The sequence below is a fragment of the Vicia villosa genome, linkage group LG5, assembly GCF_029867415.1.
Source record: "Vicia villosa cultivar HV-30 ecotype Madison, WI linkage group LG5, Vvil1.0, whole genome shotgun sequence".
Classification (NCBI taxonomy): Eukaryota; Viridiplantae; Streptophyta; class Magnoliopsida; order Fabales; family Fabaceae; genus Vicia; species Vicia villosa.
This window is the reverse complement of record NC_081184.1, coordinates 36326906-36342025: the sequence shown is the minus strand read 5'-3', so window position 1 is coordinate 36342025 and position 15120 is coordinate 36326906. Positions and strand designations below refer to the sequence as shown.

General features: G+C 35.2%; 1 long non-coding RNA gene across 1 annotated transcript; it reads right to left on the bottom strand.

The window, feature by feature from the left end:
* Positions 1–12559: 12559 nt before the first annotated feature.
* On the bottom strand, positions 12560–14609 carry LOC131606507 (uncharacterized). Its single transcript, XR_009284857.1, has 4 exons — positions 14468–14609; positions 14094–14141; positions 12961–13107; positions 12560–12859 (listed from the first exon to the last, which is right to left on the bottom strand). It is a non-coding gene; the product is annotated as an uncharacterized LOC131606507 (long non-coding RNA).
* Between the last annotated feature and the right edge of the window lie 511 nt (positions 14610–15120).

Genomic DNA, 15120 nt, shown 5'->3' with positions numbered 1-15120 from the left:
TAAGATTGTTTAAGTCCACAGCAGTTTCACATAAAACCTCCAAGTCCTTCGTGGGTATCAAGCAAGTTTTCAAAGGAGCATATTCATAATTTCGTAGAAGGATTTGTGAAGAAGTAAGTCTTTCTTTTGAGGAAGATGAACAAGAGGAAGAGTTCATGATGATTATGTCGAAAGATTAGAACAAAGACTAGGGTTTGAAAAAGAAAAACAGATGCAGCGAAAAAAAAATGTACAACAAAATAGAGAGAAGGAGAAAAGAATGAAGTTGAAGCGGGCTATTTAAAAGATTTGAAAATAATTTAAATCATTTTGCATTAAATGAGAAATGACATTAGGAGAGATAGCATGGTAAATGAAATGATTTAATACAGTTACCTAGGTCGGCGTCTTTTCAACTGCACGCTTCGTACTGACCGTAGAGACACGTGTTCATCATCAGATAATGGATGACAGGTGTGAAATATTCAATAGGCTTTACGCCTTCTGATTCCGATCACTGCTTCTGAATTGATCAAGTTTCTCTTCTGGAAACACTCCTTCTGAAGTGTGCTGATATAAATCTGAATGATCTTCTGATCCATTACTTCTGATATACACAGCTTCTGGAGATTCACTTCTTTGTTCTGCAGCTTCTGATTAGACAAAACTGTATCTGCAGAAATTCTTAAGCTGCTTTGTTTCATCAGAAACAAGTTTATCATCAAACCAGATATTTATTGATTCGTCCACAATCAATGTTTCAATATTGTATATTCTGTAGCATTTAGAGCATTCAGAATAATCAAGAACGAAACATCACTGCTTTAGAAACAAACAAAACAGATGGTTCCAAGACTAATAAACTTTCTTTTCTGATCTCCTACGAACATAGTTTCTTCAACAGATTTAAGTACCAGAACTTGGAAGACAGTCCTTTTTCCCTTCAAGTGTTGAGACCAACTTGAGTCCAGGTGACATGACATGTTGACTTTTATCTTCTTTGTCGCCAAGAGAATCTGCAAAAGAAATAGTCTTTTTCTTTGGTACCCACATCTTCTTGGGTCCTTTCTTGTTAGATTTTCTCAAGTTCTGATTGAACTTGGGTTTAACATTGTAAGCAATAGGAGAAACAGCATGATAATTTTTAATGTGAGTTTCATGATATTTCCTAGGTTGTGTCACATGCTTTTTGGTGTGTGTTATGTGAAAACTTTGAGCATGTGAAGTGTGCCTAATATCATGGGAGTGGCCATACTTGAACTGATCATACAATGGCTTGTATGTGAATTTCATTTCATCAACAGGTTCAAGTTTGTATGGGGTTTCACCCTCAAAACCAATGCCGACTCTTTTGTTTCCAGACACAGCATATATCATAGAAGCTAGCTGACTTCTGCCAATACTTCTAGATAAGAACTTCCTGAAACTTAAATCATATTCTTTCAGAATATGGTTTAGACTAGGAGTGGATTTTTCTGAATCAGAAGGAGATCCAACATTATTGGATAATTTTAAAAGTCTTTCTTTTAATTCAGAATTCTCCAACTCAAGCTTCTTTGTTTCAAATTCAAATAGCTTTTTCAGCTTTTTGTATTTGAGACTAATCTGAGACTTGAATTCCAGAAGTTATGTTAGACCGGAAACTAACTCATCTCTAGTAAGTTCAGAAAATACCTCTTCAGAATCTGATTCTGATGTAGATTCTGATCCGTCATCTTCTGTCGCCATCAGCGCACAGTTAGCCTGCTCATCTTCAGAGTCTGAATCATCTTCTGACTCATCCCAGGTTGCCATAAGACCTTTCTTCTTATGAAACTTCTTCTTGGGATTTTCCTTCTGAAGTTTTGGACATTCATTCTTGAAGTGTCCAGGCTCATTGCATTCATAGCACATGACCTTCTTCTTGTCAAATCTTCTGTCATCAGAAGATTCTCCACGTTCAAATTTCTTTGAACTTCTGACGCCTCTGAACTTCCTTTGCTTGTTCTTCCAGAGTTGATTTAGCCTTCTGGAGATCAAGGACAGTTCATTTTCTTCTTCAGATTCTGATTCTTCAGGATCTTCTTCTCTAGCCTGAAAAGCGTTAGTGCATTTCATGATATTGGATTTTAATGCAATAGACTTACCTTTCTTTTGAGGCTCGTTTGCATCCAGTTCAATTTCATGACTCCTCAGGGCACTGATCAGCTCTTCCAAAGAGACTTCATTTAGATTCTTCGCAATCTTAAATGCAGTTACCATAGGACCCCATCTTCTGGGTAAGCTTCTGATGATCTTCTTTACGTGATCAGCCTTGGTGTATCCCTTGTCAAGAACTCTCAATCCAGCAGTAAGAGTTTGAAATCTTGAAAACATCTTTTCAATGTCTTCATCATCCTCCATCTTGAAGGCTTCATACTTCTGAATTAAAGCGAGAGCTTTAGTCTCCTTGACTTGAGCATTTCCTTCATGAGTCATTTTCAAGGACTCATATATGTCATAGGCCGTTTCCCTGTTAGATATCTTCTCATACTCAGCATGAGAGATAGCATTCAGCAAAACAGTTCTGCATTTATGATGATTCCTGAAAAGCTTCTTCTGATCATCGCTCATTTCTTGCCTTGTCAGCTTTACGCCACTGGCATTTACCGGATGTTTGTAACCATCCATCAGAAGATCCCATAGATCACCATCTAGACCAAGAAAGTAACTTTCCAGTTTATCTTTCCAGTATTCAAAGTTTTCACCATCAAATACCGACGGTCTAGTATAACCATTGTTACCGTTGTGTTGCTCAGCAGAGCCAGATGTAGATGTAGACTTTGCAGTTTCATCAGCCATCTTTTACTGAAGCGTTTTTCTCTTCCTGAATCTTTTCTAAACATGGTTAAGTGCTTGCACCTTAGAACCGGCGCTCTGATGCCAATTGAAGGATAGAAAAACACTTAGAAAGGGGGGTTTGAATAAGTGTAGCTTTAAAAACTTGACAGATAAAAATAAAATGCACAGTTATTTTTATCCTGGTTCGTTGTTAACTAAACTACTCCAGTCCACCCCCGCAGAGATGATTTACCTCAACTGAGGATTTAATCCACTAATCGCACGGATTACAATGGTTCTCCACTTAGTCAGCAACTAAGTCTTCCAGAGTCTTCTGATCACACACTGATCACTCCAGGAACAACTGCTTAGATACCCTCTAAGACTTTCTAGAGTATTCTGATCCACACGATCACTCTAGTTACAACCTGCTTAGATAACCTCTAAGACTTCCTAGAGTATTCTGATCCACACGATCACTCTAGTTCCTTACAACTTAATGTAATCAATTCTAAGAGTATTACAATTGCTTCTTAAAAGCTATAATCACAAACTGTGATATTTCTCTTAACGTTTAAGCTTAATCTCACTAATATATTACAACAGCAATGTAGTGAGCTTTGATGAAGATGAAGATTCTGAGCTTTGAATAGAACAGAGTTTCAGCAAGTTAATATGAGTTGTTTTGTTCAGAATCGTTAACCTTGCTTCTCATCAGAACTTCATATTTATAGGCGTTGGAGAAGATGACCGTTGAGTGCATTTAATGCTTTGCGTGTTCCGTACAGCATCGCATTTAATGTTATACGCTTTTGTCAACTACCTCGAGCCTTGTTCACGCTGTGTCTACTGACGTTGCCTTTAATAGCTTTTAACGTTCCTTTTGTCAGTCAGCGTAGCTTGCCACTTGTACTTCCTTCTGATCTGATGTTTGTGAATACAACGTTTGAATATCATCAGAGTCAAACAGCTTGGTGCAAAGCATCTTCTGATCTTCTGACCTTGAAGTGCTTCTGAGCGTGATACCATCAGAACTTCAGTGCTTCTGATCTCATGTTCTTCTGATGCTTCCATAGACCCATGTTCTGATTCTGCTTCGACCATCTTCTGATGTCTTGCCAGACCATGTTCTGATGTTGCATGCTGAACCCTTGAGACAAAGCTTCTGAGCGCTGAATTATGCATACTCTTTATATATTTCCTGAAAAGGAAATTGCATTGGATTAGAGTACCATATTATCTTAAGCAAAATTCATATTATTGTTATCATCAAAACTAAGATAATTGATCAGAACAAATCTTGTTCTAACAAGGTCGACCTAATTTAGGGCTGGGTCGACCTAACAGAGCTGCATATCCTTTGGATGTCAGTTTTGATCAGATAGGTCGACCTAATTTAGGGCTGGGTCGACCTAACAGAGCTGCATATTCTTTTGGATGTCATTTGTTCCCAGTTAGGTCGACCTGTCAAAGAAGTAGGTCGACCAGAATCCACTTCAGATGCGTTTTGGGGATATTTTCTCAGATTAGGTCGACCTAGTTGTTGTGTAGGTCGACCTAGCAGAATGATATGTAAATTTCTTCATTTTAGGTCGACCTGTGTTGGGAGTAGGTCGACCTAACTGCTGATTTTCTGAGTTCCTCTTATTTTGCTTGTGTTGAGTCGACCTGTGTGCATAGTAGGTCGACCTGCTCTTTTATGAGAGACCAAAGCTTGCTTTTCTTTGAGTTCTTCTACTTGTACCTTGTTGCTTGAATGCTTGTTGAGTTTGTCAAGAATCAAAAACATCTTTGTTAGTGTGATCTTGTATTCACAATGATTCCTACTTTCCTAACAATTACCACAAAATGTACACAATAGATTCTCAAAAGGGAGATGCATACCTCGAATCTCCAAAAGGTCCTTTGTTGGTAGTCTATTAAGGAACAACCTCCAACCGAAAGCCTTTATCTTAAAAGGGACCTCCAACTTCCAAATTAAACCAAAAGCTCCTTCATGAATATTAGGGGGGCCATAAGGAGTTCTAAGGGAATCATAAAAAGAATAACACGAAGCCACCGAAAAATTATTTTCCGGATTACCGGTCCACAACACCTTATCTTTTCGTAATTCCACCCCCTAAAGTACTCTAAAATCATACACATAAAAATCATATTTTAACTAAGTCATAACACTTTCTTCATATATAAGTTTTCTTCTTCTTTTATTTTTGTTTTGGCAACATTTCTATGTCTTTATCCTCTTCAACCATTTGCATTTGATCTTGAAATCTTAACATCTCCATGTCACCAACATAACAAGCTGAATCAACAGTCGATATGCAACTCATCATCATACGATTATTATTGTTCATCTGATCCGTTGGAACTGTAATCGAAACACTGCATCCACCACCACCGGTAGTACCTTTTCCTCCTTGTTGTTGTATGCAAGGAGCCCATGTTAGCGCTAGTGGCAAATTGCGAGTCTTGCATACAGACGCCAACACCTCTACGATCTCATTCACCGCTGCTTCGTACAACTCCTCAAAAATCTAATTATTCATTATCATATGTAAAACAATTAGGTCAAGAATTGAATCTAGTATTGATTTGATGAATGATGGAATGCATCCTTACCTTTACTGCTGGTGGAATATTCATGTTGTGGCTACTTCTAAAATCAACAGCCTGCACCAAAGATAGATAGATCCATCTTTAAACTAGTACTAATGCAATTAATTGAGAAACTACAAACCTCGAGAGCATTGGAGAGATGATCGAGTTGTGGACGATAATTGATGAGGTTTTGATTGGCGATAACAAACTCAATGACACCTAGATATGTTCCACTTCCTCTTTCGAACACAGGAAATGCAAGAAGAGAACCATACTGTTGCTGCTGTTGCTGATGTCGCGGATACTCGTGGCTTCTAAAGAATCGAACATGAAAATTCATGTTTGGATTCACAGAAATCGGAACAGATGAACTGGAATCCTGCTGCAGATATTGAATTGATGATCTCCTCCTTAGAACCTTGGAAGACAGTAAGAGAAAACACCTGAAGCCCAAAAGCCCTTGGGCCGGAATCGAAGCACCAGAGATACCTTGTGTAAACACGCCTTATGTAAGTAACTGCAGTAGCAACAACCCTGAAAGATTGACCAACATATTAGGTGTGCCAGAATGAAAATAAAAGACAAAAGATATTCTCTTATTAAAAAAAAAATATATTTATATAAATAAAAGCATCTCTAAAAAACAAATGAACAAAATAACTAAAATAATCTAACAGAACTACAAAATAATAGGAAAAGGTATTAGTTAGGTACAAGGAATACCTTCCTAGGTCAAAACAACCGAAAACACAAAAAACCAAAAGTTACACCCATTCTTTCATGATTTCACGCTATGTTCCAATTTTCTAGACCCATAGACTCCATTCTGTTGCAAACATCAGCAGTCTTCTTCTTCAAATCAGCTAATAGACTGTCAGAACCATATATATGAGTGTTTTTTAAAATTGGGGCATTTTCTAATATAAACTTCAGGAATTGAATTTCAGCTTCATCTCCATCAAAATTAGCAAAGGAAAATAAATTGAGACAAGTTTTGAAACAATAAGGCACTGAATTCAATATCCACTCTCCACCTTCCATGCAAATGATTGGATCAAATCCCTGAATAAATACCAATAAACAAGTCAATGAACAAAAATAGTACTTCTTCTAACCTACCTTAAAAAACACGGCAAATGCAAGCATTGAAACAAGATATATAAACATACATTAGGAATCTCAAGTGCTTCAAGTTTTTGAGTCTTTTTCAGAAATTCCATTAGAAATGCATTTGTATAACCAATAACATATCCAAAACTCACATCAAGACGTTTTAAATCATTAAATGCAGGAAGGAGATGAAAATTATCTTCTGCAAAAAAAAGACACTATAAAATACAACAACAAAAAAATCAGTGTTAGATGATAAAGAATAAAACATACAATAAATATAAGAAACATTTAGTTAAAGGAAACAATGATAATTCACATTATCTTTTATATATATATATATATATATATATATATATATATATATATATATATATATATATATATATATATATATATATATATATATACTTTTCATTAGGTGTGCCAGAATGAAAATAAAAGACAAAAGATTAATTTTTGGTAAAATGATGAAAAACATCTATCACTTTTTTACCAGAATCTTCCTGCTAACCTGCATATTCAAACACCAAAAACCAGCCTATTTTGCATGAGTTAAAAGGCATGGAACCAAAACATATCACAAACCATACACAATAATAACCAACAGGTTCATATATCGCGACTATGCTCAATACCTCATACCTCCAATTAACACAAAAACACCTCATACCTCCAAGCCTCAACAACTAATGCTCAATAGCCAACTCCAAGCAACTATGCCACCATCACAAACCTGCCACCATTCATGCCAGCTACACAAACAACCATATACTTCATTCCAAAAGCCAATTCAATCAATGCATAAACCAAGCATGCACACTAAACAATTCAACATGAGTTTCGCTAAGCCATTCTCAATTGACAGTAACAATTAACTACTAAACTGTCTAACTAAATAACATCCTCCTCAAAACCATCCACTTCCTAATTTCAGCTACTGGACTAACGCAACAGAAAAGTCCAAACAGAAAGAACCATACATACATGAGATCAACTAAAAATAATCAAAGCATATAACCCACCTTCTCTAGCCGCAGGAATACAGCTAAAAATAATCAAAACTAAGTATCTTCTCTAGTCTCTACCTTTCTTAAGCTATAAACATGAGATCAATTATAAGTCTATAACCAAGTCTAAGTGCTCAGAACTCAGAAGAACACGTTACAAATTACTTTTAAGCTAATAACCTAAATCATTATCAGAGCAAAAAGACTAAAAGCAGGAAACTTACATTGTGAGTCTTCACAAGCAAAGAACTAGTATTAATGGGGTGCCTTTGAAAAGGGTGTCTCACTATTGTTTCGAAAAGCTCCTTGCTTTGTATCATCTTGTTTTGGAGAAGTGTTCCGTTGCCGTTGATGTCTGGGGCAAGAGTTAACTGATCGTAGTCACTGAGGGAAACGCAAAAGACGACAGCTCTAACATCTTCAAACATTTCAACCCACTTGCAACTTTCACTCATGCATTACAAAATATTTATTAGTTATTTCAGTAATTTTATAATTAGTATTCATGACTCAAGATTTCTTAGTTTTTTTAATGTGTATAACTAAACTTAAAGAGAAATGTCGCACCAATCCAGCCACATGCCGCATGCAAATCTGTTTCGAAACAGAGAAGATAAGAAAAGGTGCTCTATATCTTCATAGCGCGAAGAATTCCTCTTCTCAGTTAGGTGATAATTAAGGAAGCCTGGGTGTACAACTTTGGTTTATTTTCTTCTCATGTTTCATGCTATCTCCTAAAATATATTACAGCTGACCAACCTAATCTAACTTGACAAGAAGCACTGAACATCATTTTCTTCAAAATCTAATTCCTACTGGCTTGAATTTCTGTTAGAACCCATCATCATAATAACCAATAAGCTGAATTCAGATGACAATTAATTACTCATGCAATGTAGAACATGTCCATTGGATATGAAAATGACAGGACTTACGACTGTTGTTGTTTACTATCTAAAATTTAAAAACAATTCTATAAGAATCCTATACGAGATTAATAACTATTTCTGAGTACATAGTGTAAGACTGATTACATACTGAAGTGCCAGCAGGTTTATCCAAAACTACATATGATTCCTTCACAGTTATAATCCTTGATCTCCAGTCGATCTCATAGCACCTAAACAGAGCTTTCAAATGTCAAACATTATCATAATTTCATCTCATGCCTCTATAACAATATATTTTATTTATTTTAATCTAATATGATCACATAAATTTTTGAAAGTTCAAAATAGTAATAGTTTCAAAACAAAAGGATAGATAGCATTTGAATACTTACAAGTAAAAGAATCATGAAAGCTGAATTTTAATATAGAGACAAACATAATTATAACATTACTATCAATATTCATACCTACTAGAATAAAGTAAATAAGCTTTAGCCACCAAAACTTCAAATTACTCATCTAAGCAATTAAAACAAATACAAGTGATTCCTTTAAAGGGACAATTATGTCCAATATGACGATGGTTGCTAGTAAGCCACAGAAAGGGCCACTGGAAGGCTGCATAACGGATCTCTAGAAAGGTGCACATGGTGAGGAGATGAAGTTGTTTCAGAGTAGGAAAATAACAAGACAGAAGAGCTTAATCCGTTGTCCTATAGAATTTTATAGTGAAATGACCCAAAGTTCAGACAGAGGCAGAAGCAATAACCATAAGTACAATATTACAATACACAGAAAACAGCACAGGCATGGGGGAAATTAAAAAGGAAACAAAATTGATTGATCCAATTGGGACACTCACCGCATTTTGCTCCAAAGGAAGCATCTCAAGGAACAAATCAAGAATGTCAACATTAGAAGAGTCATTCACGAAACGTGAAAGTGCCCTAACCGCAAAAGTACGCACCAAATAGATCTTGTCTCGTACGCACCAAATAGATCTTGTCTCGTACCCTAACCTTCATGCCCTCTATCACCTCGTCCCATAGGTCATTGCTCACTTCTGCATCATCTGATAACCGCAATATTATCTACAAAATCACAACCAAAATAATCGAGGAAATTAAATGTTCATAAGTTATAACCGTAATATTTCTTTCAAACTCAACAATTCAATGACACATTAGTTGCAGAAATTAAATGTTCAAATGTAAAACCTAACACACTAAAATAACACAAAAAATGATTAAGTTGAACTTAGCTCAATCCGTTACCTCTGAGAAAATCTGGCAGGCTCTGAATCTAACAGTCTTATCAGCCGCCGCCATAGCAACAAGGAGGAAATGAAGGAAATGGTCGAGGAACTCGTCGCAATCAGCGGCATCGGAAGGATTACGAGCAGCGGTGAACAAGGCGACGAAGGAAACGACACGGTCAGCAGAGGCAATTCTTCGTAACATTTTAACTCACCTTGTAACATAAGGTGAGTTCCTAATCTATGTCATATAAGTAGACTTGTCATATAAGTAGACTTCAGAACCTGCATAATAATAGTATGAGAGTTAATCAATTTTTCTTTTGCATCAAAATATTAAAAGAGAAAAATTGAGTATATATTCATCACTGTACCCATTCTGAACTCCATGACTTGCAGCAGGCACAACGCTGTGATTAAGAGCATTACTTTTCCAAGACTCCCCAACACCTAACACCGCATTTATTCAGAGACTAGCTTTCCTTCTTCACAAGCTCCTGCTCCAACCAAAAACCCACACTCAGTTATGAAGCACAAAACTATTATAAAAAATGAAGAAAACACACGGTGTACCTGGTCAACACCAAACTCTGGCGGTTGCGTGGATCCCTTCCTTGCGTCGGTAGCGATATGTCTTCCATCTTAATCTCGCCCATCGGAAAATAAAACAAAATGAAATATCTTAATCAATGGAAACATGGAAAAGAAAAGTTACACCGTCATCATTTGAACTAACTAAAACATAACTCGAAAATAAGCATCACAATTTCCATACGAAACTACCAAACAGCCTAACCTCAGTTCATCTGAGTATTTTCCCAAAAACACGACAAAGTCGGAAAAATATTATTCCAAATTTGTTTTCCTTTCTAGCACTTAACACTAGTTCATACCAATATCAAACAATGCCACATAGGAAACCCTAATTTGAAATCCCCAGTATTCTAAAAACTTACCTCCAGCCACATGGTAAACAGCGAATATACAAAAATTCGGAACAATCTAAATTCATACCTTCTTCTTCATCCTCACCATCCTTGTCGATATCTCCACCTCCCTCTTCCAATTCTTCTCCATCCTCTCTCTCATCCATATCAAGCTCAACTTCATCTATACCCATTGAATACCGAAAAAGTTAGGGTTCCGATTAGAACCAACAGAAACACTTAGAAGAGGAATACATTATGCTGAGAATGAAATAGGGGATTAGGGTTCACCTTCGTCAGCTATTACACCTTGGTGAATGACTGCTGAAAAAGTGGGTGAAGGAATGTGAAATCGAACAAGTTTCGGAGCAGAGGCAGAGAACAAGAGATCGAAGCTTTGGAGTAGAGAATGAGAATAGGTAAAAAAGAAGCAGAAACTGTCGAGGAGAAGGATTGAAAGGGGATAAGGAAAGGTGAATCGAGAGATGGGTTTTCTGAAGCAGCGCGAAATGCATGAGTGGAACAGAGTTAGATTGAAAAATGGGTTTTCTGTAAGAGTTTAAAATGAGTTTCATGAAAGAGTTGAATAGAAAATGAGAAAGTATTTTATTATGTTAATAAATTTAAAGAATTATGTTTAAAGATAATGTTTCACTTACTAAAGAGTTTTTGTATAATGTTTAAACTATTTTATTTACTTAATAAATTTAGACCCATTAATATTTATTCATTAATTTATTTATTAATATGTTATATAGGTTATATATTTTGAATTATAAATTTAAACAAAAAAATTTTTATATAAATTTACACCCGATTTTTTGTTTAAAAGGAGTAATTGAACTTTGATTATGATAATTTTTTAATTTAAACCCGTTTTTAGAAAATAGGGTGTATATTATCACCTGATAATGTTTAAAATGACATGTTATTTACAAAATTGCCACCGCATTTTTAATTTACACCCGTTTTTAGTATATTGGGTGTAAATTTTAAAATTATATTGATCTTTTTTTACTAGTGCAACCTCCCCCTCAAATTGCCCAATTCTTCCACAATAACGGGATTTGTCAAAAGAGACTCGGAGACTCCAAAATCATTCCAAATCCAAACACCTTCCGACCAATCTCCCATAGCCGCTACCGAAACTTTCTTCAACCAAGAAATATCATACAAAACCGGGAAAGCTTCTTTCAATGGGGTACCATTCAACCATTTTGATTCCCAAAACGGCGTAATAAATCCATTATGAATAGAAAAATTACTACATTCGATAATAGATCCGAAGAAGAAGAAGAACTAACCTTAATCAAGTCTTTCCACCAAAAAGAGCAAGAGGGAGGAACTTTAGAATCCTTGCCATCACAAAAAGCAATAACGGATATGTCTCCATACCGAGCTTTCAAAACGTCTAACCACAAACCGTCATGCCCTTGAAGAATCCGCCACCTCCACTTGTTTAGAAGAGCCAAATTGAACAATTCAATATTTTTTACTCCTAAACTCCTTTTCTCAAAAGGTAAAGTAACTTCCTCCCACTTCACCCAATGGATCCTCCTCTTTTCCTCCACTCCCCCCCTCCACAAAAACTTACTTTGCAAAGCCACTACAAAAAACGCGTCAGAATTGCGGAGGTTATTTTCCCATTTTGAGGGGGGTTTTTGACCTCCAAAAAATGTTTTGTGGAAGTTTCAAAAACTGCCGCTTATACAATTCCCACAATTTATTTGCGGGGTTTATGAGCGACTGCTGGTATCTTGGTTAATAAACTGGAGAGGTTGTTTTACGGAGGTTTTAAACCCCCGCAAAAAATATAAAATATGCAAAAAAAAATCTTAATAGTCAAACTTCTATTATATTTTCTAAAATGACAGAATAATTATATTAATAATAAAATAAGCAACAAAGATAAAATACAAAATTCTCCCATGCAAATATTACATAGCCTCAACAAAATCAACCAATTACAATAAGATTAAGATTAAAACTATACCCAATCCAAGAAAAAATAAAATTAACACTTAGTAAGCAGCCCCATTACTAAAGCAGCTCGCAAGACAGAAGAATAGAGACATCAAAGTAGCGAACAAAATAGGAGCAGAAAAATACAGAGTTGCTCACAAATTTTAAGTTTGTCGTCCGAGCTCAATACACTTGCATCTATAAAGTGTCATTGATGAGTATTACCAATGGCTGCATCTATCCTTGTTTCTTGTCTCCCCTAAGATCTCATCACAACATAATCTTCAAAATATATGTGAATGGAAGGTAATGTGGAGAGATTATCCGATCCTGCAAACAAATTCATAAATTTGAGCATTTAATTCCTAGTGGAAAAATGATTAAAATTTGTCTATGGGCTTGAGTTCATTTTATAAGGGCTAAGCAATTACCTGGAGTGTGTATTGGGAAATTCAGAAAAGTAATGGTGTATTTGGAATAGATCCAAAAAGTGTAGGATCCTTGTTCACATTTTGACCATTTTTCAATTACATTGGAGTTTCACAAGACTAGAATCACTTTTACTCTTGTTCAATCTCCTAATCAAAACCAACAACAAAAGCTGTTACCACGTCATGATCATTTAATGTTGGAGAACTAGACTAACTTGCAATGTCACTTTGCTGAAATTATAAAAAAAAATAATAAGTTAAAATATTTGATTAAGCATTCACAAGCAAAAGAATACAAATTAATATTATAGGAGCAACCAAGCCTAAAGTTATAACAATAAAACTAGAGCTACCAAAGACTAAGAGAAGCTGACAACCATATGTAATAAGGGAAAACTAGATCCAACTTTAACATATATGTCTGTTATAAAAGTCATTCATTTAAAGTTTAAGAATTACGTTGTGCTCTAAACAAAATTTGGCAATGAACATTAAGTTTTACCATCTAAATAGTTTAAGAAATAAACTAAGAAAAATATTGAGCAGTCATTAAATTCTTGAGGTAGCAAGACTAGGCGAAAAACTAGAAAAAATTATCAAGTGGAGAAGGATGTTTCTCATCTTTATGCTAAATTCAAAGAGAAACATGCCAAAGAACATTCTGCATTAGTCAATAATAATGATAATAAGGAGAAAAAGAACAATTTAGACAATTTTGTGAAGGCCATAGTTAGGGTATCTATTAGTAGTCAACCTGAAACTATAAAGGTTAACAAGGTCAAACAGAGGAGCTCAACAAGCACATGTGGAACTGAGATTCCATGCAGAGCATAATGACAATATACCTACATTAACAAAACTTTCCAATAAACACCAACACTAATAAAATCTAGGGTTAAATAAGTTTTTGGTCCCTATAAATATTCCAATTTTCATTTTTAGTCCCTCCCTGCTTTTAAGCAACGGTTTTTACAAGAAAACCGTTGCCAAAACCAGCTAAAATCGTTGCCTAAAGGTAGGGAAGGACTAAAAAATGAAACTGCAATATTTATAGGGACCAAAAACTTATTTAACCCTAAAATCTATATAGACAAAAGTTCCTTTACAAAATTCCAATAAACAAAAATACTCACCTACAAAGAAGACCCATAACACTTTTCCTTAGTAATCTTCGACAAAACCTACAGTTAAATCAAACTCAGACAGTAATTATGATTTTTCTCTCAAAATAGGATCTAAGATATTCCACAGTTAATATTATTTGTATCTGCTAAGTCTTTTATGAAATCAAAACTAAATCGAACTCATGTAACTAATAACCCTAAATTCCTAAATCAATCCTCTAATCTATTTCTCATTGAAATTGAATCCTCTTACTATTCCTTAATTCTTTAATTGAAATAGGGGAGAGAGATGAACAAATTTGTATGAGGTTTTGAAAGCAAGATTTTAAAGGCTGAGAGAAACCCTAAATATAACATAAAAGGGTAAAGAAGGATAAGCTAACCTTAATGAGAAAGAGGACCGGGGAGTAATAGACGACTTTGTTAGCAGCAGATGGTTGTGAAATATCGACGATGTTGAGCATAATCGCTACTCGTCTTCTGAGAAGCCGGTTGTGAGATGAAGGTCGTGTAATGAGAAGATGGAACTGGAACCGAAGCGTTTTTTCCTTAGTTTCTTTTCTTTTTAATTTCTTTCACATATGTTATATGTTATATAATAATGTTTATAAGTAAATTAATAATTAACATAATTTAAAAACAAAATCATTTTTTTTAAAAAAGTATCTTAATAAAAAAGTGCAGTAAAAATTTGAGAAAAACGTTCCTAGATTACGGGGGTTTCAAACCCCCGTAAATTACTCTAATATGTTTCCCATTACATAGAGAACATCAATTTTTATTCTATTTTGAAGGGGTTTTTGAAAAACCCCTCAAAAAAACCGCCGCAATCAAGTGCGTTTTTTGTAGAGCTTTAAACCTTTTCACGACTTTTTTAGGCATTCTATAAAAAGACATAGTGAAAATGGTCAAAGAACTAAGTACGGACTTTAGAAGGTAATCCTACCTCCCAAATTCAAGGAGCGGTTCATCCATCCTTTTAAACGATTCTTCATTTTTAACAAAAGAGGATTCCAAGTGGCTTCCTTCCTCGGGT